This window comes from Scyliorhinus torazame, chromosome 9, assembly GCF_047496885.1.
Source record: "Scyliorhinus torazame isolate Kashiwa2021f chromosome 9, sScyTor2.1, whole genome shotgun sequence".
NCBI lineage: Eukaryota > Metazoa > Chordata > Chondrichthyes > Carcharhiniformes > Scyliorhinidae > Scyliorhinus > Scyliorhinus torazame.
The window spans coordinates 198,484,303-198,508,945 of NC_092715.1; the positions used below are offsets into that span (position 1 = coordinate 198,484,303).

Consider the following 24,643-nt stretch of genomic DNA (forward strand, 5'->3'; position numbering starts at 1 on the left):
AAGAAAATACATGAAGGATCTGGAAAACTGACATGTACGAGAGGAATTCAATGTACAAAGCTCTGTATTATAGCGATTTACCATGTTCATGTCTTGCTACGTGTGCTTTCTTTCTTTTTGTTACCGGGGGGTGGGGGGGGGGGGGGTTTGTTTGTAAGGGTGAAAAATTGTTAATAAATATATATATATATTTTTTTAAATAAAAGGAAGCTACCTGGCACCTCAACTGACTAACCAAGAAATGACTGGCCTTCTCACCACACGGTCAAATGTTATCTTCTGGTGGGCAGCACTGTGGCGCAGTGGGTTAGCCCTGCTGCTTCACGGCGCCATGGTTCCAGATTCAATCCTGGCAATGGGTCACTGTTCGTGTGGAGTTTGCACATTCCCCCAGTGTTTGCGTGGGTTTCGCCCCCACAACCCAAAGATGTGTAGGCTATGTGGATTGGCCATGCTCAATTGGAAAAATGAATTGGGTACTCTAAATTTATTTATTTTTTTATCTTCTGCTGCACATCAGAGTATCCATACTGCACCCCATTAATACAAGACAAACAAATCACTCTACTTTACAGTTAGCAAATGACACATACCTTCACCTATTACCCTACAAGAGTGTGCATTACCTATACATAACAGCATTGCAAGTTAGGTTACATGTTGAATCATGGTCCTTAATTTTCTTAAATCCAGGAAGTTAGTCAGTGAGAACGGCAGTTGGTTAGCCTCACCGCTAGAGAGACCCGGGTTTAATTCTGTCCTTGGGTGACTGTCTGTGTGGAGTTTTCACATTCTCACCATGTCTGCGTTGTTCCTCCAGGTACTCCAGTTTCCTCCCACAGTCACAAAGGTGTGCAGGTTAGATCGATTGGCCATGCTAAGAGTTGCGCCTTGAGTGTCCAAAGACATGCAAGTTAGGTGGGGTACAGGGATAGGGCAGGTGAGTGGGCCCAGGTAGGGTGCTCTTTCAGAGGGTCCATGCAGACTTGTTTGGTTAAATGGCTTCCTTCTGCATTGTAGCAATTCTATGGTTCAAAAGCACGAGGAGTCTCAGCAGAGTAGATCGGGAGAAACAGTTCCAACTCAAAAACTTGAGAACAGGAGGGTACAGGTTTAAAATAATCAGCCAAAGAAGCAAAAGTGACATGAGGAAAAACATCCACGCAGTGAGTGGTTAGTACCTGAAATGTACTGCCTGGGAGTGTGCGGGAATTAAGACTTAACTGAAAAGGAAGACTATGCAGGTTTATGGGAGAAGGTGGGGGAAAGTGGCACAAAGTGAGTTACTCATTCAAAGCCTCTTTAGGTACCGACAGGAATGTGGGAGGGATACAAGATTAACAGTGAATTTGAATTCAAAGTCAAACAAAAAAGTAATAAGATGAGCAGGAGCCAAGTGACATTGAAGTGTGAATGGCCATATCAGAATGATTGTTTCCATATCAGTTGGGCTTCTGAAGGCCAGGAATTTGGGTGAGGTAGACAGCAGAATGTACAAAGGGGAATATCAAAGATTGAACAGTCTCGCCGTTGGCCCCCTCATTCAAGGGGCAGGTTAGTCTGCCATCAAGAAGCAGACAGGCAGTTCCATCTGTGATCTGAGCCACGGAAGCCTGCTCTAGTTAATATTTAAAGCCACAGCAGATTGCAGAGACTCTCCTCTAAAATACACAGTTTTGTCCCTTGGCTGAACCAGGAAGACATTTTCCAAGACTTGGTCACCTAAGTGGTAATTATTAACTGGATTTTAATAATTACTAAAACTTACAAGTACTTGGATGTTATTTGGAAAAACAGCTAACTCATGAGTTCAGGGAACCTAGGTATATTTGGGAACAAAAAGTTAACTTCAGATAAAACGGCACGTTTAGTTATTCATATGCTCAAGTCCGATTGTGTATATTAGTCTTTTGTCCTGTCTTTTTCTTTAATAAATGTTCTTTATTAATGACTTCCGTGGCCGACACGTAGGTGGAAGTCGCACATTGGGTAGCTCCTGCAGCTCCTGCTCGAGGCTCTTGTTTTTAAAAGAGGTCAATGCCCAGTTCCTGGGACAGTTTTTGAATAAGCTGATGCAGTAAGGCACAAGGAAAATGGAGAATGCCCAAGACCCAGAAAAAAGCCGCTGGGAAGAAGGGGGCGAGCGAAAGTTCGCCATAGAGTGACGGGTCAGCCCAGCAGCAGGAAAGATAGATGGGAGAGGCTGGGTCGCTGTGTGGGGCTGCGCCATTCACAAGGCGATGGCCCCGGTGAAGGCAGTGCTGTTGAAGACATCACCGAGATATAGGAGCAAGGAAAGAAGTGAAGGGGCAGAGGAAGCTCTGTCACAGCAGTGACCAGTTCACCTTGATGGGCGAGGAGCTGCAGAGGGTGGTGGAGGCCAAAAAAGGACTCAAGAGCCAAGATGTAGGACCTGGAGAACAGGTTGAGGCGGCCAGTCCCCGAAAACAAAGACCAACAAACAACAGAGAAGGATGGGGGGGGGGGGGGACGGTCTACGAGCACGAGGAGAAGGCGGCATGTTGGCCAGCCAGCTCGGGGAGGCAGTGGCGAGGGAGATGATGTGGGATAAGATGTGGAAGTTGGTGGTGGCGACGAGTTGGAGTACCCATGGTTGGGCGAGGAGGATACAGCAGGCTTGGAGGGGGAGCAGGAGGTGACTGGGAGGATGCAGGCAGGGAAGGCAGCCGGACCCTAAGGGTTCGCAGTTGAATTCTACAAGTTTAGAGATAAGCTGGCGCCGCTGATGGTGGGAATATCCAGTGATGTGATAGGCAGGGGTGTCTTGCCACAGGCGACGGGGCAGGTTTTGATTTCCCTGCTGCTAAAGAAGGATAAAGGACCCAGTGGAGTGTAGATCGTATAGGCCCATATTCCTGCTGAATGTAGAGGTCAAGATATTGGCAAACGTTTTGATGGCAAGGCTGCAGGGATGCCTCCAGAAGGTGATTGGGGAGGATCAGATGGGGTTTGTGATGGGAAGGCAGTTGTTTTCGAACATGGAGGTTGCTGAATGTGATTCTGTCTCCAGTGGAGGGAAACGAGACAAAGATGGTGGTGGCACTGGATGCAGAGGGGGATTATTTAATGGCAGTATTGGAAAGATTTGGACCAATTGTAATGTCATTTTAATTCAAATGAATAATCTAAATTTCAGATAAATCAAATGCTTACTTTACTGTGTTAATTACAAATTTTTATTTTTTTAAATAAATTTAGAGTACCCAATTAATTTTTTCCAATTAAGGGGCAATTTAGCGTGGCCAATCCACCTAGCCGGATTTAAATTAAATTAAATTAGACAAGTCCATTTTAAACACAATAGAAGCTTTTAATTATGGAGACAAATTACACACTCAGCCCAAAGGACATCCCAGTACACAAAGGAGCATTTTACATTGGATGCTTGCGTCTAATACACAAAATGAAGACTGCCGCTTCCGTGACATTCAAACTTATATTAAATATAAATCTGGTGCAAAAAAGGAAACCTAACCTTCCAAAGCAAGTCTGTGGCAAATTACCCTGTCCACCCCCTCTCCCGCCCGCCAAAACCAATTTTTTTCAACTTGGTTCATTGATTAAACATGCTAACTGACTTAACAATAGATTTTCTACACTACAAACAAGCACATTCAATGTGAATGCTTGGTTACTCTTGGTCAACAAGGTGTTGAAACTGTCAACTGAATACATCATTGCATACAAAATGTTCAGGTTACAGAAAAATTAAACCAGTTAAGAGCTAGACTTGAATAAACTATTCATAAAGATTAATATAGGATAGAGGTTTAAATGACGCTAAATTCTTGCAGTAAAGTTCAAAATAATACTGTAATGCTGATGAATAATTAGAATCAAACGCGGACTGAAAGTTTCATGTGAAGACCACATCAATTTACTCACGCTAACAACCAGGGTGAAAACTACATCACATCAATTTACTCACGCTAACAACCAGGGTGAAAACTACATCACATTATGTAGTAATTGATTTTTACTGCTAACTGAGCTTTCCTCAACAAACACAGACATTGTACTTGACATTTATATTTAATTTTGCGCCATTCCAGAAGAATTGTCACCATACACAAGAATGTACTTGTGTTATGCCTCAAGTCACAACTCCGCACAAGATAATAGTAAACTACAGCTTGCAGAATGCAACGGACCTCCCGATCAACTGTCAAGAGAAAATGGTTGTAGAAAAAGCTGTAATTATAAAGTAGCACAACTCTAATCAAGATGCCGTACAACCCATTACGAAAGTGCTCTTTAGTAGCTGCATTCATTTAGCCAACAGGCATCAGCACCAAAACCGACAGTAGTATTCTTGCATTAACTTGGAGTCCCATGGCAATTTAATAGATGCATAAAACATGCATTGACTGACACCAAGCCAAGAAAAGGAGATACGACAAGTGGCCGAAAACTTGGTCTGAAGTACTTTTAGCAGAGCTTGAAAGCGAGCACAAGAGCAAAAAGCAGAGATTTAGAGAGGAAATTCCCGAACTTGGGACCTAAATGGCTGAAGTTACCATTACCAATCGTGAGGTAAAGATTGTAAGGATGCACAGAAATTTTATACGAGTTTCTGGAGGGTGGAAAATTGGTAGGACAGTCAAGACTGCAACATCTAAAATGACGCAGAATTTGCAATCTTGATCTACACTTCAATTCAAATTCTTGGAATATGGCACAATATTTTACTGCATACAATCTCTCACCCCACCACTGGGAACTACATTTTATAACAGGGTATTTTTTTTTGTTTTTGTTTCAACACAAGCCTTTATTGACAGTACAAATTTGCCCCTACTGAAATCAACTTTCTACAGCAAAATTCTTGAAAAATGCAAAGCAGCTTCTCGTTTTCAAATAAAATCATCAACTAGTTACGGATATTTTTGCCTTCAACTTTAAAAATCAGACTGCCATAGAAAATATTCTGCACTTGGAAAAGGACAAATAAAGCAAATATGGGCCTGTTAAGATTCTAATGACCGATGGCCAAAGCAATAATTAGACCGTCTCACTTCAATTCGCCCCAGTAGCTAATTTGCTTGGCGGTACATCAGCCTTGTTACTCTATTCACTGTTGTCTTCACTCTGGTAATGTTGATACTCCGGCTTTAACTCATGTAATTTTGTGGGCCCCTTTTACTTTGTAGATACCGATCTCTCTCAAAATCTCCTTTAGATAGGTAACTGGCTGCTTGGTGATTTCCACCAGATCCTTGTTGTTGTAGTAGTACTGTTGTTTTTCAAAAGCTGAAAACAGCAAATCCAGTACTTGTTGCTGATCTGCATGGGCACGTTTCCCATCTTCCTTTTGTATTCAATATTGTACTGATGGTTTGCTAGAGGCTTGTAATTAGTTGTTACAGCTTTATCCAGTTGCAAGGAGACACGGAATGGTTTGGATAATTCAATTTGCTGCCGTTTTAACCTTAAGCTGATCTACATTCTGCACACTGAACCACAACTCCTTCAAAGGTTAGTTTTTTCATTGTTGCCATCAGATTTATCTTGACTGTCCGGATGGTCCTTCCATTAAAAAACGACGTCTGTCCTCCAACACTCTGCATTGTGATGCTACCTGGGTGCTCTAATTGGTGCACCTTTGCCACTGGAATTTTGGATTCTTGCAAGTTCCTCGTGTAAAGTGAAGGAAACCTTTTTTTCTCTTAATTCTTGGCTATCCTTATCTTTTCTACTTCACTCTTCCTGTTGCTTTAGCCCATTGCTGAGAAAGGTATTTAGGAACCTTGACAAGCCAGACGCCGGTGTCGAGTTTGACTCCAATCAGATCCAGTTCTCCTCTCACTCATGGCGGCTCAGTCACTCAATAGGGTATTATAATTACACCAGGTTTCTCACTTTTCCTCAAGAGATTTGGACAATTTGATTCTAAGTTTTACATGTCTAAGACAGAAACCCGTAACAATTCCATGATATTTCCGTGGGACAGAGTCTGCACGTTCTCCCGTGTCCACGTGGGTTTCCTCCAGGCACTCTGGTTTCTTCCCACAAGTCCCAAAAGACGTGCTTGTTAGGCGAATTGGACATTCTGAATACTCCCTCAGTGTACCCGAACAGGGACCGGCGTGTGGCGACTAGGAGCTTTTCCACAGTAATTTCATGGCAGTGCTAATGTAAGACTGCTTGGTGACAATAATAAAGATTGTTATTAAGTGCACCATATAGTGTGGCTACTCTCTCACATTCCAAGATACGAGCTTTGCTACCGAATAATAACCTCACAGTCCAAGGCCAATGTTGCTTATACAGAAATGGCGACTAGCCCCCCCCCCCCCCGGTGAGTGATTTATTCATATGCACTCGTAGAAGAAAACACCTTCCTTACACTCGTATCACCATTCGGTAACTAAATATTCATTACCTTTCATCTTAATATTTTAATAATAGATCCATTAAACTGTTAAAGGATACGCCTTGCAAGTAGGTAGTCAGATCACTTGCCCATTTTATTCACACAATAAACAGTGAAGAGGCCCTTTGAGTCTGCACCAACACATGTAAAACACCTGACCTGCCTACCTAATCCCATTTGCCAGCAATTGGCCCATAAGCCTTGAATGTTATGACTTGCCATGTGCTCATCCAGATACCTTTTCAAGGATGTGAGGCAACCCGCCTCTACCACCCTCCCCGGTAATGCATTCTAGAGAGTCACCACCCTCTGGATAAAAAGTTGTTCCTCAAATCCCCTCCCCCAAACCTCTTGCCCTCACCTTGAACTTGCGTCCCCTTGCGACTGATCCTTCAACAAAGGGGAACAGCTGCTCCCTGTCTACTCCTCATAATCTTGAACACCTCGATCAGGTCACCTCTTAGTCTTCTCTGCTCCAGCAAAAACAACCCAAGCCTATCCAACTGCTCTTCATAACTTAATTCTTCCATCCCAGGCAACATCCTGGTGAATCGCCTCTGCACCCCTTCCAGTTCAATCACATCCTTCCTATAATGTGGTGACCAGAATTGCACACAGTACTCCAGCTGTGGCCTCAAAGTTCCATACAACACCAACAGGCAGCACGGTGGCATAATGGTTAGCACTGCTGCCTCTCAGCTCAGGGACCCAGGTTCAATTCCGGCCTCTGGTGACTGTGTGTGGACTTTGCACTTTCTCCCCATGTCTGTGAGAGTTTCATTCGGGTGCTCCGGTTTCCTCACACAGTCCAAAGATGCGCAGGTTAGGTGGATTGGCCATGCTAAATTGCCGTAAGTGTCCAAAAGGTTAGGTGGGGTTTCTTGGTTATGTGAGGCGTGGGCTTAGGTGGAGTGCTCTTTCCAAGAGTGAGTGCAGACTCAATGGGCCAAATGGCCTCCTTCGGCACTATAAATTTTATTTACAAGGGGCAGCACGGTGGCACAGTGGTTAGCATTGATGCCTCATGGCACCAAGGACCCAGGTTTGATCCAGACTCTGGGTCACTGTCGGTGTGCAAACATTCTCCCGGTGTCTGCGTGGGTCTCACCCCCACAACTAAATTGGCCCTTAATTGGGAAAAGTAGTAATTGGGTACCCATTTATATGAAAAACTTCAACATGACTCCCTGCTTTTGCAATCTATGCCTCAATTGATAACAGCAATTGTGCCACATGTCTTTTTCACCACCCTATTAATCTGCCCTTCTGCCTTCTATCTATTTAATCTATTTACAAACACACCAAGGTCTCCTTGTTGCTCGGAACTTCCCAGTGTCAGACCATTCATTGAATAGTTCCTGGGCACATTTTTCAGGGTTAAATTCCATCTACCATTTTGACCACCCGTCTATATCCTCCTGTAACCCAAGACACTCAACCTCACTATTAACCACCTAGACAATCTTGGTGTCATCCACAAACTTACTGATCCTACCCCCACAGTCATCGATGTTGCTTATATAAATGACAAAATGATAGGAGACCCAGCACAGTTCCCTGTGGTACTCCACTGGACACTGGCTTCCAGTCAGTAAAGCATCCATCAGTCATCACCCTCCTACAGCTAAGCCAATTTTGAACACATCTAACCAATTTACTGTACCCCATGTGCATTTACCTTCTTTACAAGTCTCCCATGTGGGACCTTGTCAAATGCTTTGCTGAAACCCATGTAAACTACATCAACTACGCTACACTCATCTGGTCACATGTTCAAAAAATTCAATCAAATTTGTTAGGCATGACGTACCTCTGACAAAGGCACTATCCCGGATCAAACCTTGCCTCTTCAAGTGGAGATAGATTCTCTCCTTCAGAATTTTTTCCAATAGTTTCCCTACCACTGACGGGAGACTCGCTCACCTGTAGTTCCCAGGCTTATCTCTCCAACCGCTCTTAAATAGTGCAACCACATGAGCTATTCTCCAATCCTCTGGCACCTCCCCAGGGGCCAGAGAGGAATTAAAAATTTGGGGTCAGTGCACCTGCAATCTCCTCCCTCACTTCCCACAGCATCCTGGGACACAATTCATCTGGACTTGGAGATTTGTCCACTTTTAAACCTGCCAATACCTCTCGGTACCTTGTCACTCCCTTGTATATCATCCAAAGTGCAATTTGCCACATACTAGTTTGGGGTGGAAAAGGAAGAGAAAGGGAAAGAGGAGGTATCCAAGTTTGAGTTTTCCTACCAACATCTGTCGTTTCTTCATTCATTTACCGCTTTTCCAGTACATGTGCTGCATTATGCAATTATTACTCTTCTATTGCTCCAACCAGCTCAAGGACAAGGGGACAAAATTCAAACCCAAGTTAGTTCTGCAGATATTGCTTGAATGCCCAAAACGTTCTTTCGGCAGTCCTGGCTCAGTGATGGAGCTGTTGCCTGGGTCAGAACGTTGAGCTCAGGTTCTAGAGCATAAGCTGAGACTGCAGCACTTGACGGTGTTATTTAGTTGGGATGTTAGGCAGAAGATAATAATTGTCCTCTGATGGTGAATGAAAGATTTCATGGCACAACTCAGAGTGGGGAGGTCGCCCAGTATCGAATATTTAATGAAGCAACACTGATCTGGTCATTATTAGTAAGTGTATTTGTGACATTACCGAACAAAGCTTGGCTACAGTGTTTGCCTATATTATGTTGAAGTATGCATTCAGCCATGAAACACTTCAGTACTTTTCTGAACTTCAGACATTCAATACAAATGCAAGCTCTTTGCTGAAAAAAATGAGTCACAGCTTCTGCCTTCAAATATTTAGTTTGTCTTTTTGATTAGACAACTAACTAGAATTTCAGCATGGTTAAGCAGCAACGGGAGAAACAGCAACCATTCGGAAATGCTCAGTTTACCCCCCCCCCCCCCCCCCACGTAAATAAATAATCACTTAAATTACTTTAATATGACACTAGCATTGTAGAACATTTTTGATACTGCTCTAAATTTTGAATAACCTGCAGAAAATTAAGAGCACTTTATTTGTGGCGTAATCTGGCAGCCTTGGCGCTGCAACTAAACTCAAGGGACTCGCTGTGCAAAAGGTGTTAAGTAAAGTTTAATAAATGCAGTTAAACAGTTGCCAGCATATTTACACTGATAAAAAGTTATTTAAGCAGTTCAGACACAATTGCAAACATTGGTCCTTTTAAGCGTTCAGCAATTAACAGACACTCAATTTTTAAAATTATTTTATTCCAAATGTGTAAATAAAGCAATATACAGATTACACACTCCATACAACGACAGTCCACGGTTTCCTCCCCCCCTCACAACAAACAATTCCTCGAACAACGCCATCAACAACTTCCACCGCACCTTGATGCCCTCCGCTGATCCCCTCAACTCAAACTGAATCTTCTCCAACTGGAGAAAATCGTACAAGTCGCCGGCAGCGTATCCGACCTCCACGTCACTGCTCTTACCTGAAGGTTACGCCTCCATTCCCCACCAGTTCTACCTCACTTAAAGCCACCCTAAACTGGGCCCATCCAAGATGGGTCCCTCTCCACCCATGACCACACTCAGCCTCCAACTCTGCCATGTCACAATGCCCCCTACCCCAACCTGGCCAGCTCACCTCTTCACCAGCATTACTTGCTAGTGTGGCAACTCCCACTCAAAGGCCCCACCTGCACATCCCTCCCCGCTCCGTCCCCTCCTTAGTCTGTGCAACCGGCATAACCCACCTGGCCGACAACCCCATCCAAAGGGCCCCACCATACACACTCCTTCCCCACAAGAAAAACACTCATCACAAATCACCTCCTCCCAAAAGAAAAACACAAAATGGCAAAGGGGGAGGTGGGGGGGCAAACTTACAACTCCTGAAAAAAAATTCCCACCCTCCAGCAACACATCTTAATACCAAACATCTCTGGATTTAGCTCCTCCATCTCACACCAACTCTCAGCTTTCCCCCCGTTTATTGGTCCCTTATAAAGTCATTTGCCTCTTCTGACATCTCAAAGTAGTACTCCGGCCGTCTAACGTAACCCAAAGTCTCCCCAGGTACAGCACCCCAAACCGAATCTTCCATCGATACAACGCAACCTTGACCCTGTTGAATTCCACATGCCTCTTCATCAGCTCTGAGGCAACGTCCGGATATATCCAGATATGATTCCCTTCCCATTTGCAGTCTCACTTCACCATGGCCCACCTCAGAATCATCTCCATCTCCATGACTTATGCAACAATCACCACCAGTGGCGGCTTCCCCACTCTTGGCTTCTGCCCAAAGGATCTTTGGGCCCAGTCCACCTCTGGGGCCTTGTCCAGCACCCTCTCCTCCACCAGCCCAGCATCAACTGCTCCATCTGGGGCTTTACCACTGACAACACCCCTTCCAACTCCGCCATTCTCGAAACTGTTACTGTGCCACAGGTCCCCTCCCAGCTCCTTAGCCAGGTCTTCGACTGTTTGCTTGTTTTTTTGTTTTTTGTTTTTTAAACTGGGTCTGGTAGCCTGCAGACGTGCCAATCTTGGAGAGAGCCTCTCCTTCTAAATGATCACACAAAGCTGAACATTTAAGCAGACTATTCTCTGTCATCAACTGCAATACATATGTAATGTAGCATTCATTTTGGAAGTTAACTCGTTCAACATGCCTAACTCTTGGCGGCACGTAGAAAGCCTTGGAGCAGTGTTTGGAAATAGAAAACCAAGTATATTTATACTTGCTAACATTTTGGCACCAATTCAACAAGGAGTATGAGTGTTTCAACATGTTACATGACTTACCCATGATAGAACGCAACTGTTATGACAGAATACCTTTGCACTTTATGCATCAAATTCTTTATGGTTTATTTGAGACAAGAGTACATGGGAAAACTTCCAAATCAATTTGGATTAAGGAAGCTTATGATCAGGTAATTCTATTTGCATACAGCATGTTCATCTTAAACGCATGGCCAGGTGGATGTCCGCTTAAAAACACTGGCATAGGAGGGACACTAACAGGATTAAACCAGGCACAGGCAAGAAAGTTACAGCTGCAGTGCTGCAATGTGAAACATTTCAACACCACTGATAAAATAGCTTCAATAGGAATTCCAGCAAACATTCAACTGAAACACACACTAAAAAGCACAGTTCAAAATAATAAACATTTAAGCAAATCCCAGATATTTGCTTGGCCATATAAAACTTAAAAATATAATGACATTTATGATAACAAATATACCTGAAGTGTGACACTTTTTTCAAAGTACTTACATATTCAAACTTCTTTCTCGGTTAAAAATTAACTAGTAATTTCAATTAAGCTTATTGGAATAAACCAGGACTGAAGAGAGGCTACCATTCAGCCCCCCCCCCCCCCCCCCCCCCCCCCCCCGAGCGCAATTTGCATTTGATGCATTGAGCAATTACAATGAAACAATGCCAATCATCAGGAGCAGACAAACTGCAAAAGATGAGACGCCCATCATCATATGATAGAACTTCAGAAATACAGTTCATACACAATGGCAAGTTGTGAATTAAAGAAATCTGTCCACTTCTGTACACCAGGGGAAAAAATGAAAACACAGCTGACATTTTTAAAATACATCTTAAATGATTCACAAATGTCCTCAGTGAAACAAAGCTGCCACTTTTACCCAGCAAGTCTATGTAAATTCACTCCAACATCATGTGACTGACTCTTGAAGCCACTCAAATTACTTTGACAACTACTTAGATATGAAGAACAGAACCATACGAGAAACATCAAGATCAAGACACCAAATATCCAGGCATCTAATCAGATCACGACTTAAGCAATCTCAGCCTAATCAATGTTGCAAATTATCCTTCAAAGGATAAGGAGGAAGAGGAAAATTACATTGCACTCCCACTTCATGTTACTGTAGGAGTCAAGTGCTTCACTCCCACCAGCAGAGCTAAAACGATCAATGCTTCACTGGGTGGCACGGTAGCAGTGGTTAGCACTGTTGCTTCACAGCACCAGAGTCCCAGATTCGACTCCCGCTTGGGTCAATGTCTGTGCGGAGTCGGCGTGTTCTCCCCATGCCTGCGTGGGTTTCCTCACCAAAAGTCCCGATGTGTTTGTTAGGTGAATTGGACATTCTGAATTCTCCGTCCGTGGTGAACCGGGGATTTTCACAATAACTTCATTGCAGTGTTAATATGTGTGACATATTACTTGTGACAATAATGAAGATTACATTCCAATATCATTAAAAATGTCATCTCCAAGTGGAGAGCAAAATCTGTAAAGGCAATTCTGACAGTTTTTTCCATTTCAAGCAGACATCTGTGTTGTCACTAGAAATACTTAGTATTGTATATCATATACATGCAACATTTGTTCCTCACAAGAACTCCAAACCAAAAATCAAGGCTGACCCTTAACCAAGGGGGTCATACATTCTTGGAGGTGTGTCTCTTGAGAAGTTAAACCAAAGTCTTCTCTCTCAAGTGGGTGTAAAAGAACCCACAGCACTATTTCAAGAGAGATGGGGAATTATCTCATATCCTGGCAAATATTTATTCATCAATCAAGATCACAAAAACAGATTATCTGGTCCATCATATTTTTGTTTATGGAATCCTGCTGTGTGTAACCTGGCTCCTGTGATTCTTATACTGCAGTGCTTACTTTTTTAAAAAGTGCTCCATTGGCTATAAAATGGTTTATGACATCTGATGGTTGTGAAAGGTGCTATATAAACAAATATTTCTTTCACATCATATTACCATCGCAAGTGACACCTTACAAACTACCAGGTCACAAGTCTTTTGCTCTGCAACAGCCCAATTTGAAAGAGACAAATTCTATTTTAATTTTTGACTACTTTTCAGTTCGAATGGGAAACATAGGATGGAAATTTGTTTTTCTTTGCTTTGTCCCTTCAGTTATCAGCTAAAAATGGTGTGTAACACAGCTGGAACAGTACAGCCATTACAGGCCAGGGAGAAGAAAAAAAAAAAATCACACCCAACCAACAACGAGCAGATCCAACATCGCATGTGATAGAGAAGGGAAAATAATATCCAACTGTGTTCTGGATGGAGGATTGGGCCATGTATGGAGTGTCAAGTGGTGGAAGTGAACAAGTCAGCAAACATTCTGATAAATGAAAAGCATCAATTGCAACTGCTGGACCAAAACCTACAAGATGTTGTCGGTCTGATAATTTTTTTTAAAATTTGAAGTGCCCGATTCTTTTTTCCAATTAAGGGACAATTTAGCTTGGCCAATCCACCTACCCTACACATCTTTGGTTTACAGACACGGAGATAATGTGCAAACTCCACACGGCCAGTGACCAAGTGCTGGGATCGAACCCAGGTCCTTGGCGCCGTCGTGCCATCCTTAGGTCTGATAAATTTAAGTCAGAATTCCAAAGATTGGGAAGAGAGGGAAAAAGATAATGAAGTTTCACACAGAAAGGTGTTAGGTGTTTATGTAAATATACATGTTAGGTACATCAACCTGCATTGTGTATCGGGTATTTTCTATCCAATTAAATGTAGCAAAAATGGCATCATAGTCATGCCTATTTACACAATTCTTTTTGGACAACACTTACCTAACATAGCAAACTGCATCTAGTCCAATTCACATAAGAACAACTAGAAGTTCAAGGCTGCAATTCAATGGCAAGCAGCAGATGCTCAGCACTCAAGGAATTATGTCATAGGTAATCTCGATCAGGTTACAGCCCTACAACTCCACATGACAACTATTATAGTCTGAAAACAATAAGCTCAAGTTTCCTTCAGCTGCGGTATGGTACAATGATTATATAGTGCCTTTCACATTCTCTGGACATCAAAGTTTCTAGAAACGTGAAAATGACTAGAAAATCTAATCCGGTCAAGTTGAGTGATGAATAAATATTTGTTAGGACACCAAGGATAATTAATTCTTCAATAAGTAGCTCCTTATAAGTTTTGATCTTACTTTACAAAATTAATGTAGAAAATTATAAGTAGACCAAATAGCCCCTCGCATCACAATTCAATACAATTGTTTCTTCTGCCTCAGCCCTCTTTCCCAACTGTTCCCTATGTTGATTTGTTCCCCCGGGATATCAAAATATATTTATTATAGTCTTGAATATATTAAATAATGGGAGCATTCACAACTTCTGGGATAGACAATTACAAAGATTCACAGCCGTTAAGTGAATACATTTCTCATCTCAACCCTAAATAATCAGCCCCTCATTCCTAATGCTGTGCCCTCATGTTCTAGGTTCCAGTCGGGGAAACAACATCAATATCAGCCATCAAACCCCTTCAGCATGTTTCAATGAGATCAACTCAGATGTCTCACACGTCCGGTATAGACCCAATTTAATCAGCCTCTCATTTTGGAAAACTCTTCCCACAGGGACCAATCTTGCAAACTTCTGCTGTACTGCATCCATGGGAACATAGTGCAGAAGGAGGCCATTCGGCCCATCGAGTCTGCACCGGCCCGCTTAAGCCCTCACTTCCACCCTATCCCCGTAACCCAATAACCCCACCTAACCTTTTTGGTCACTAAGAGCAATTTATCATGGCCAATCCACCTAACCTGCATGTCTTTGGACTGTGGGAGGAAACCGGAGTACCCAGAGGAAACCCACGCAGACACGGGGAGAACATGCAGACTCCACACAGAAAGTGACCCAGCGGAAAATCAAACCTGGGACCCTGGCGCTGTGAAGCCACAGTGCTATCCACTTGTGCTACCGTTGGTCAGACCAAACCTGTGTAGGCATGGTCGCACCAAATCAGTGTTCAACTACAGCAAGACTTCCTTGTTCTTGTGCTCCAATCTCCTTGCAATAAAGATAGACTTGACATTTGAAGCCACCTTTTCACCAACATTTATGATGCAGTGGGAAATCTACATGAAATATCATGCCATACAATCAAGTGTAGGCAACATTAAAAAAAGCATCAACAAACCCACAATGGAATAGCCCGACTACAATCATATGTAAAGCAATCCCAAATGACACAATTGCTGCCTAGAATTATATCTAGACCTGGTCAAAGATTCCGATACAATTTATTTCCATTAATATTATGGCACCTGGCACCTACAATTATCACCCAAGAGGCACTTTTTCATCTTTACTGTTCAAAGTCACCATTCTCAGACAAGGTAGTGAGATGCAACTCTTCATTATTGCCCAATTTCCTGCTCTTTCAAACTCGTGGAAAAGTCAAAGCACATAACTTTACAGCAATTGACAAGCTGTAGGAGGTCAAGAGCTTACTTCAAAGAAAATACAAATGGTTACAGTATAATTCTTTTTAAAACTTACATTGTACATTTCCTCAAAAGCCATTCTAAAAAAGTTAAGAAATAATGCTTCAATTTTGACATAGAGTTCAAACACTTGGGGGTAAGACAGAGGAATTGTTGAATGGAAACACCAAGCTCCAAACTACTAACAAAGGTACTTTGTTGGCTTGGAGCAGAGATACCTATCCAAATCTTGAACTATGGCCACCGACATACATGGTGAAAGCTCCCTAAATGCATAAAAATAAATAATTTGATGCTATCCTCCACCTATAGCTTGCCTCGCAATACTGTCAGAGAGGTCATAAGAGTTTTACAGCGCGAATACAGGCCCTTTGGCCCAACATGTCCATGACACCCAGTTTCTCCCACTAAGCTAATCCCAATTGCCCGCATTTGACCCATTAACCCTCTATACCCAGCTTTCCCATATAACTGCCTAAATGCTTTTTAAAAGACAACATTGTACCCGCCTCTACTACTGCCTCTGGCAGCTCGTTAAAGAATTGCCCCTCTGGACCGTTTTGTATCTCTCTCTCCTCTTATCTTAAACCTAGACCCTCTAGTTTTAGACTCCCCTACCTTTGGGAAAAGATGTTGACTATCTACCTATCAAAGCCCCTCATTATTTTATAGACCTCTACAAGATCACCCCTAAGCCTCCTATGCTCCAGAGAAACAAGTCCCAGTCTAAACAGCCTTTCCCTATAAACCAATATAATTTTTATTCTTGTCACAAGTAGGCTTATATTAACACTGCAACGAAGTAACTGTGAAAATCCCCTAGTCACCACACTCCAGTGCCTGTTCGTGTACACCGAGGGAGAATTCAGAATGTCCAATTCACCGTCTTTGGGGACGCGAGAGGAAACCGGAGCACCCGGAAGAAACCCACAGACACAGGGAGAATGTGCAGACTCCGCAGTGACCCGAGCTGGGAATCAAGCCTGTGACCCTGGCACTGTGGTGCAACAGTGCTAACCACTGTGCTAACGTGCGGCCCTCAGCTGTGTTTGAGTGAACAGTTATCAAGCGAGGACACACAATCATGCTTGATAATAGCATAAAATATAAACTGATGGCTCTAAGTAAAAAGGATGTCTACAACATGTGGGAATCCATCACAACATTCTCTAAACAGGACATTTCTGAGTCCTCTGTGGATACCACAGGCTGAGGATACATCACATTTCCCAAAATTGAGAGGTAGAGATCAAAGAGTTTTAGGAAGGGCCAGGGCTTAAGACCTCAGAAGTTGAAGCCAAGAGCAGCATGCGGCACAGTGGTTAGCACTGGGACTGTGGCACTGAGGACCTGGGTTCGAATCCCAGCCCTGGGTCATTGTCCGTGTGGAGGTTGCACATTCTCCCCATGTCTGCGTGGGTTTCACCCCCACAACCCAAAGATGTGCAGGTTAGGTGGACTGGCCACGCTAAAATTGCCCCTTAATTGGAGAAAATAATAATTGGGTAATCGAAATTTATTAAAATAAAAGTTGAAGGCACAGCCACCAGGAGTGGAGCAATTAAAATCAAGAATGTGCAACAGGCCAAATTGGAAGAGCAGATAGCTCTTTAAAAAAAAAAGGTAGGGCTGAATTAGGTCACCATAGACTTTACAGTGCAGGAGACCATTCGGCCCATTGAGTCTACACCAACCCTTGGAAAGAGCACCCTACCTAAGCCCATACCTCCACCCTATTTCCATAACCCAGTAACCCCACCTAACCTTTTTGGACACGAAGGGCAATTTATCATGGCCAATCCACCTAACCTGCGCACATCTTTGGATTGTGGGAGGAAATCAGAGCACCCGGAGAAAACCCACGCACACACGGGGAAAATGTACAGACTCTGCAGAGACAGTGACCCAAGCCGGGAATCGAACCTGGAACCCTGGAGCTGTGAAGCAACTGTGCTAACCACTGTGGGCATGGTAGAGAAATTTGAAAACTTGGAGGAGAATTGCAAAATCAAGATATTGCTCAACTGAGAGCCAAGGTAAGTCACTGAACAGAGGTGAGACACTTCATGGAATCATAGAATTTACAGTGCAGAAGGAGGCCATTTGTCACATCAAGCCTGCACCAGCCCTTGGAAAGAGCACCCCACCCAAGCCCAAACCTCCTCCTCATCCCTGTAACCCAGAAACCCCACTCAACCTTTTTGGGCACCAAGGGCAATTTAACTTGGTGAGTTAGGGTACAAGCTGCAGTGTTTCAAATGAACTTCAACTTAATGAAGGATGATTATTGGAAGTCTAACCAGGAGTGTATTGGAATATACAATCTAGGGGTAACAAAGGCACAAATGGGGATTTTGGCAGGTGAGCAGTAGCAGGGTTGGAATCAATCTCAGAGGTCAAGTGGCCTTATAAATGAGTGTGAAGGTCTCCTCACAATCAAATACAGTGCCATGGTTGCAAAGAATCTGGTACCCAGGTATGCTTCCTAATTCAGAGGCAATCAAGCCACAAAATGCACTACACATAATCTGAACTCCATCCTGTAACCTACCTATATCTTGAACCTCCAAACTATCCATCATGTCACAACCACTGGTGAGCTGCCAATTAAGATTTGCTGATACTTGAACTGGAAACTAAGTTTCCAGTTCAAGTAGGACAACCTTGTTAGACAGGGCTCTGTTCTGAGCTGGGTGTTTTTCATCATGTCAAGTGACATAATTTGCCCAACTCACACAAGTAGTCAAAAGTACCAGGTGGCTGAAATTTCCAGTGATAAATTTCCATACCAGGCAGGATTCAGAACCTTCAGAAGTTAACAAAAAAAAAGCTAAAATGGAAAACGCCCATCTTAAAAAGGACAGTGGTTTTTAGCTCTACTAGCAACAAAAATACCACAATAAATTCGAAATGTGAAAAATTCACGCTTTCAGCAATCTTACCCATTTAAATCATGCTCAAATATACCATGCAACGGCGTTTAGATGTATTTCATATTCCTCTTAGATCAAATTAACATATTCAGTTTCCTCAGTCTTCCCATTTTGACTTCGTTTAATCTAAACAGTGCCACTCTTAATTCTCCTACCCTAACAACTAGAAAGAAGAAAAAAAGTACCGTATTGGCCATTAAAACATAAGCAAACGCTCTCAATTCTTATGGGGAAATGCTTGGTTTATTTTTTTTAAAACAGCGAATGCGGACGAATTATCGCTGGCTCGGAGCCCATGCGGACAACAGGTTGGTTCACCTGCACCATTTCTGATCTCATCCACCGGAACCTTGCAGAAGCAGACACTTTTTTTAAAAGTGGAACTGGGGGCGGCCTGAACTGGACACGACGTCCAGTAGCTGGCCCGCGGGCCAGGAGCTCTCGCCCTGGGAAGATCCCTCACGGTGCCTTGGACACGCACCGAGCCCCCGCCCCGGGGCCAGTTACTCATCACAACCAGACAGGCTTTAAAATAAAACCAACGGAAGTGGTCCGCTCGCTGAGCAAAGATCCTGGCAAGTTTTGCTGGGCCAGACGAGGGGCTCCCGGTAACGAAGCCCTTCCCTCACCTGTCGTCGTTGTAGTCGTCGCCGCTTCTCACTGAAACATGAACGGAAAGCGCCACAAGTGGAAGAGTCGGAGTCTGACTGAACTCAAAAGTTAAAAAAAAAAGCCGCCCTGAAAGTGCTGACACACCTCCACCGCTTTCTGCGTTTTTCTTTGACTAGACCTCCTCGACCCGTGGTTCCCGGTCTCTCCCTCCTCCACCCCCGTCACTGCAACGATCGACCTACTGCTGCCGCCATGTTTGTTTGTGACTTTTCACTTCAGCCCGACAAGCCCCGCCCCTCCTTACGAGTTGATTGACAGCCGTCACGACAGGTCCCGCCCCTCTTCCGTGCTTGACATCCGAGGTTCACAGCCACGCCCCTCCTCTGGGGATGATTGACAGTCCTCAGGGACTGCCACTTCCAGAATTGACAACAGGCGTTCTCTCGGCCGCGTCCCTTCTCTCCTCCTCCGATTATTGGCAGCGGTTCATATGACCACGCCCCTTCCGTGATGAGTGACAGGGAAGGTTCCTCGACCACGCCCCTCCTTCCTCCCGGGGTAACTGACAGCTGAGGTTGCCAGCTGTGCTCAGCCGTCCACAGCAAAGGTGCAAATGCTCTTTCAGATTGGCCAAGTCTAAAAAAATAAAATAAATAGAAGTGACACCGGGCCACCAAACAGCACCATTTCCCCTTTTCGGGCACAACTCATCTGTGTAAGGAACATGGTCCAAGTAAATTAAAAGAAGCACAAGTAATTATTAGCACTGTGTCTTCACACCGCCAGTGGCCCAGATTCGATTCCCCGCTGGGTCACTGTCTGTGCGGAGTCTGCACGTTCTACCCGTGTCTGTGGGTTTCCTCCCACAGTCCAAAGACGTGCAAGATAGGTGGACTGGCCATGATAAATTGCCCTTAGTGACCAAAAAAGGTTAGGAGGGTTTTGTGAAAGCCACGAAGAATCCAGCATGACTTTCAAGGATACAAAGAAATAACATTTATTTACAATAACATATATACATACAGCAGCAACTTCGCTTCCTGCTCACTCCTTCCTGCTAGTACCAAACTGGCCAGCTTTCTTTATACAGGGAGTCTGCTAATGATTTCTCCGCCCCCCTCATTGGGGAAGCTCATACTCCCACAGGATTGTGGGATTGTCATTAGTCCCCAGCCAATGGTAAGCAGGCAGGTTATAACATCCCTCCCCCCCCCCCCCCCCCAAGTACAAGGAATCCACCGAAGACCCTGGCGAAGGAGGGCGTCGGACTCGTTTTGCCGCAGGCCGGACACCATTTGCACGAGGCGCTGGATCGGACGGCGTGTAACGAGACGGAGACCGGCGCTTCCGTGATGAATGGCGTAACGGTTGTACATCCACGGCCCGTGGGCCCGAGGATTCCCCCTCTGATGCGTCCTGTGTCTCCATCTCGGAGACAGAGTCTGCTGCCTCTGTCATCTCGGCGTCTCTATCTCCACGCGGTTCTGTAACGACCTGCTCAGGCTTTGAGTGAGGCACCAGAGGAAGATTGGGAGGACTACTTTACATTGTCTCTGCGGCTGTAGAAATGAGCTCCGGGGGTGGGGAATCTTTCGAAGGGATAGTCTTCTGGACCGAATGTGGTCTACATGTTTGCGCTGGAGACGACCCTGGGCTTGCACCTGGTAAGATATAGGGCCCGTTTGGCGAAAGATTACACAAGGCACCCACTGGGCACCACCAGCAAAATTGAAAATGAACACTGGGTCACCGGGCGCAAACTGCCGAATCGGCCGATGCCGAGAAAAACCCTGTACCTGCCGTTCTTGTGTGCGGCGTACTTTTGCGCCAATGTCCGGGAAAACCATACTAAGGTGGGTGCGAAGCCTCCGGCCCATTAGGAGATCTGCGGGAGCTACCCCAGTCACCGCATGGGGGGGGTGGTCCTATACGAAAACAAAAAGCGAGCCAGTCTCGTGTTCATTGACCCGGAAGACTGCTTCTTTATGCCTCGTTTGAATGTCTGCACAGCGCGCTCCGCCAACCCATTTGAAGCCGGGTGGTAAGGGGCAGTGCGGATATGGCGTATGCCGTTCATCTTCATGAACCTCGCAAACTCCTCACTGGTGAATGGAGTGCCGTTATCCGTGACCAGCACCTCTGGGAGGCCATGTGTACTAAAAGACAAACGCATCTTCTCAATTGTTGCGCAGGACGTTGTGCCTAGCATTTTATGCACCTCTAGCCATTTAGACTGGGCGTCGATTAATAAAAGGAACATGGATCCTTGAAAATGGCCGGCGAAATCCGCATGCAAGCGCGCCCAAGGCCGCCCTGGCCATTCCCAGTGATGTAGGGACATGGCCGGCGGAAGCTTCTGATGCTCCTGAGAAATGGAGCAGTTTTGGGCCACCTTCTCAATGTCGGTGTCGAGGTCTGGCCACCAGACATAACTCCGGGCCAACATTTTCATTTTGGTCACACCTGGATGCCCATTGTGCAAGTCTCTTAGTATCAGCTCCTGTCCTTTTCCCGGGACAATCACACGCATCCCCCACAAGAGGATGCCGTCTTCCACGCTGAATTCTGACAGCTTGGAGTAAAATGCCCGCAACTCGCCTGGGAGCTGTCTATGCTGCCCACCATACAGGACTATGTGCCGAACCTTTGACAGGGCTGGCTCCGTCTGGGTCCTCTCACGGATTTGTGATGCCGTGACAGGCAAGGTGTCCATAAAACATAGGGTTGCAACCGCCTCACCGGTCGTGGGGTCGACATGGGGCTGGTCGATAAAGGCAATCGGCTCAGTGCGTTGGCATTCGCTGTCTGCGTTACTGGTTTGTGCTCCAGAGAATACACGTATGCAGCGAGCAACAAAGCCCAGCGCTGGATCCGTGCGGAAGCAATGTGCGGTATTGGCTTATCCTCTCTGAAAAGTCCCAGCAGAGGCTTATGATCAGTCACGATAGTGAAGTGGCGGCCATATACGTATTGGTGGAAGCGTTTCGCCGCAAAAACCACTGCCAGGCCCTCCTTCTCGATCTGCGCGTACTTTTTCTCCGCTGCAGTCAATGTGCGGGAGGCGAAACCTATCGGTCGCTCGGCCCCGTTCTCCATCTTGTGGGACAGGATGGCCCCACTACCATACGGGGATGCATCACATGTGACGAGCAAAGGCTTTCCAGGATCATAGTGGGTTAGTAACCCAGACGACGGCAGTTGTTGTTTTACCCGCCGGAAAGCGGTTTCTTGCGGCTGACCCCAAACCTAGGTGTGATTTTTCTTTGGCAGAAGATGCAACGGGGCCAGCGTAGTTGCCAGATTGGGGAGGAACTTCCCGTAATAGTTTACGAGGCCGAGAAAAGAATGAAGATGCGAAGTGTCAGTCGGGGCGAGGGCCTGTTGAATCGCACGCACCTTCTCTGCGACGGGGTGCAAACCTTCGCGGTCCACGCGATAACCCAAGTAGACTACTTCCTTCACCTGAAAGACGCACTTTGTGCGACGTAAACGGACTCCAGCCTCCGAAAAGCGTCTAAGGACAGCCTCCAGATTTTCCAAATGTTCCTGCTCCGACGTCCTTGTGATCAAAACGTCATCTAAGTAGACAGCGACACGCGGTAAACCTGTCAGAATGCCCTCCATAATGCGTTGAAAAATAGCACAGGCAGAGGATGCTCCAAAGGGCAAACGTGTATATTCCTGCAGGCCTCGGTGTGTATTAATCATTACATATAGTCGGGAGGCAGGGTCCAGCTCCAATTGCAGGTAGGCGTGACTCATATCTAATTTTGTGAACGAGAGTCCACCTGCAAGCTTTGCGTAGAGATCCGTTATGCGAGGCATTGGATATTGGTCGAGTCGGGAAGCCGTATTCACTGTAAGTTTATAGTCGCCGCACAAGTGAACTGTGGCATCTGGCTTCATTACAGGTACAATTGGTTCTGCTCAGTCAGCGAAACGGACGGGCCTGATAATACCCAAAGTTTCCAAACGAGTGAGCTCCCCTTCTACCTTCTCGAGCAAGGCACCGGGCGCGCCCGGAAATAGCGCGGCGTGGCTCCTGGTTCGACTTGGATACGGGCTACGGCCCCTTTTATTTTCCCCAACCGGGCTGGAATACATCTGGGTATCGTCCTAGCACCTCAGTCAACCCTCCAGAAACTGTTTGGAGGATGTGCTGCCACTGCAAGCGCAAATGGCGCAACCAGTCCCGACCCAACAGGCTGGGCGCATGGCCACAACAGGGCTCATCGTAGTTCCTGCAATGTCCAATGGTTCCCCCGTGTCGGTGGCCAACCTGGCCTGTGTGTCGGTTAATGCAAGGGTCTGTATACCCTGCTTGATGCGGTCGAATGTCCTCTGGGCGATCACGGAGACCGCTGCGCCAGTATCCAACTCCATCTCAAGCGGGTGGCCATTGACCCGTACTGTCATCTTAATGGGGGCCACAAGGGGAGCTGCCACACAATGCAGCTGCAGGCAGTCGTCCTCCGTCTCCGCGCCCTCAGGAGTAGTCGCCGCAGGTTCATCCACATGGAAGGTACGGCCCCTGGGCTGGTCCCAGTTTCGGTCAGAACGACGGCGCCTCTAGCGCCCCCAGGACCGGCGTCGGCACCTACAAGTCTGACACGGACATGGCTCCTCATATCCATTGGTTCTGGAGAAGGCTCCCTTCGGGGAGGAATGTCCGACGGCCTCTGGCGTCGATCCGGACGTTGTCTCGCCCAAGGAACCGCAGAAGTGCGGGGGGACGTTTTCGGACGGAAAGTGTTGCGCCCCAAGGCATGCATTTCCATTCCCTGTATCTCCTGCACTCCTCGTTCTGCACTCTCTCGGGACAATACTATTTGAATGGCCTGTTGAAAAGTCAATGTTGGCTCCGCTAACAACTTTCTCTGGGTGGCCGCATTGTTAATACCGCAAACCAAACGGTCGCGTAACATTTCTGACACGGTCTCACCATAGTCACAGTACTCCGCAATCCTGCGTAGCCTGGATAGAAAGTCGGCAAGAGATTCTCCTGGGGTCCTCTCAGCGGTATTAAACCGGTAACGTTGGACTATCATGGACGGGGTTGGGTTAAAATGCTGCCCCACTAAATTCACAAATTCATCAAACGTTTTGGTGTCCGGCGCAGCTGGGTACGTAAGGCTCCTAATCACCCCAAACGTATGCGGGCTGCAGGCGGTGAGCAATATGACCACCTGGCGCTCGTTTTCGGTGATATTGTTTGCCTGGAAATAGTAACGCATCCGTTGTGCGTACTGGTTCCAGCTTTCCAGCGCAGCATCAAAAACATCCAAACGTTCGTACAGAGGCATGGTGTAATAGAAAACAACTTCCAACCTGTATTCAACAAACATCCAGGGAGGTGGCTTCAGCAGTGTAGACAGCTATTCACTTTAAACCTCGTCGCCAGTTTTGTGAGGGCCACAAAGAATCCAGC

General features: G+C 45.6%; 1 protein-coding gene and 1 pseudogene across 4 annotated transcripts in view; both read right to left on the bottom strand.

The window, feature by feature from the left end:
* Positions 1 to 19,491, bottom strand: part of dennd4c (DENN/MADD domain containing 4C) — a 287,047-nt gene extending 267,556 nt beyond the window's left edge. For 2 of the 4 annotated variants that reach the window (XM_072516946.1, XM_072516944.1), the window contains exon 1: positions 19,233 to 19,491. The gene's annotated coding sequence lies outside the window, so the exon portion shown is untranslated. The remainder of the gene's footprint in view (positions 1 to 19,232) is intronic. The other 2 variants (XM_072516945.1, XM_072516948.1) reach the window with 2 other exon arrangements.
* LOC140430137 (general transcription factor IIF subunit 2 pseudogene) lies at positions 5,089 to 8,671 on the bottom strand (annotated as a pseudogene).
* Positions 19,492 to 24,643: the final 5,152 nt, after the last annotated feature.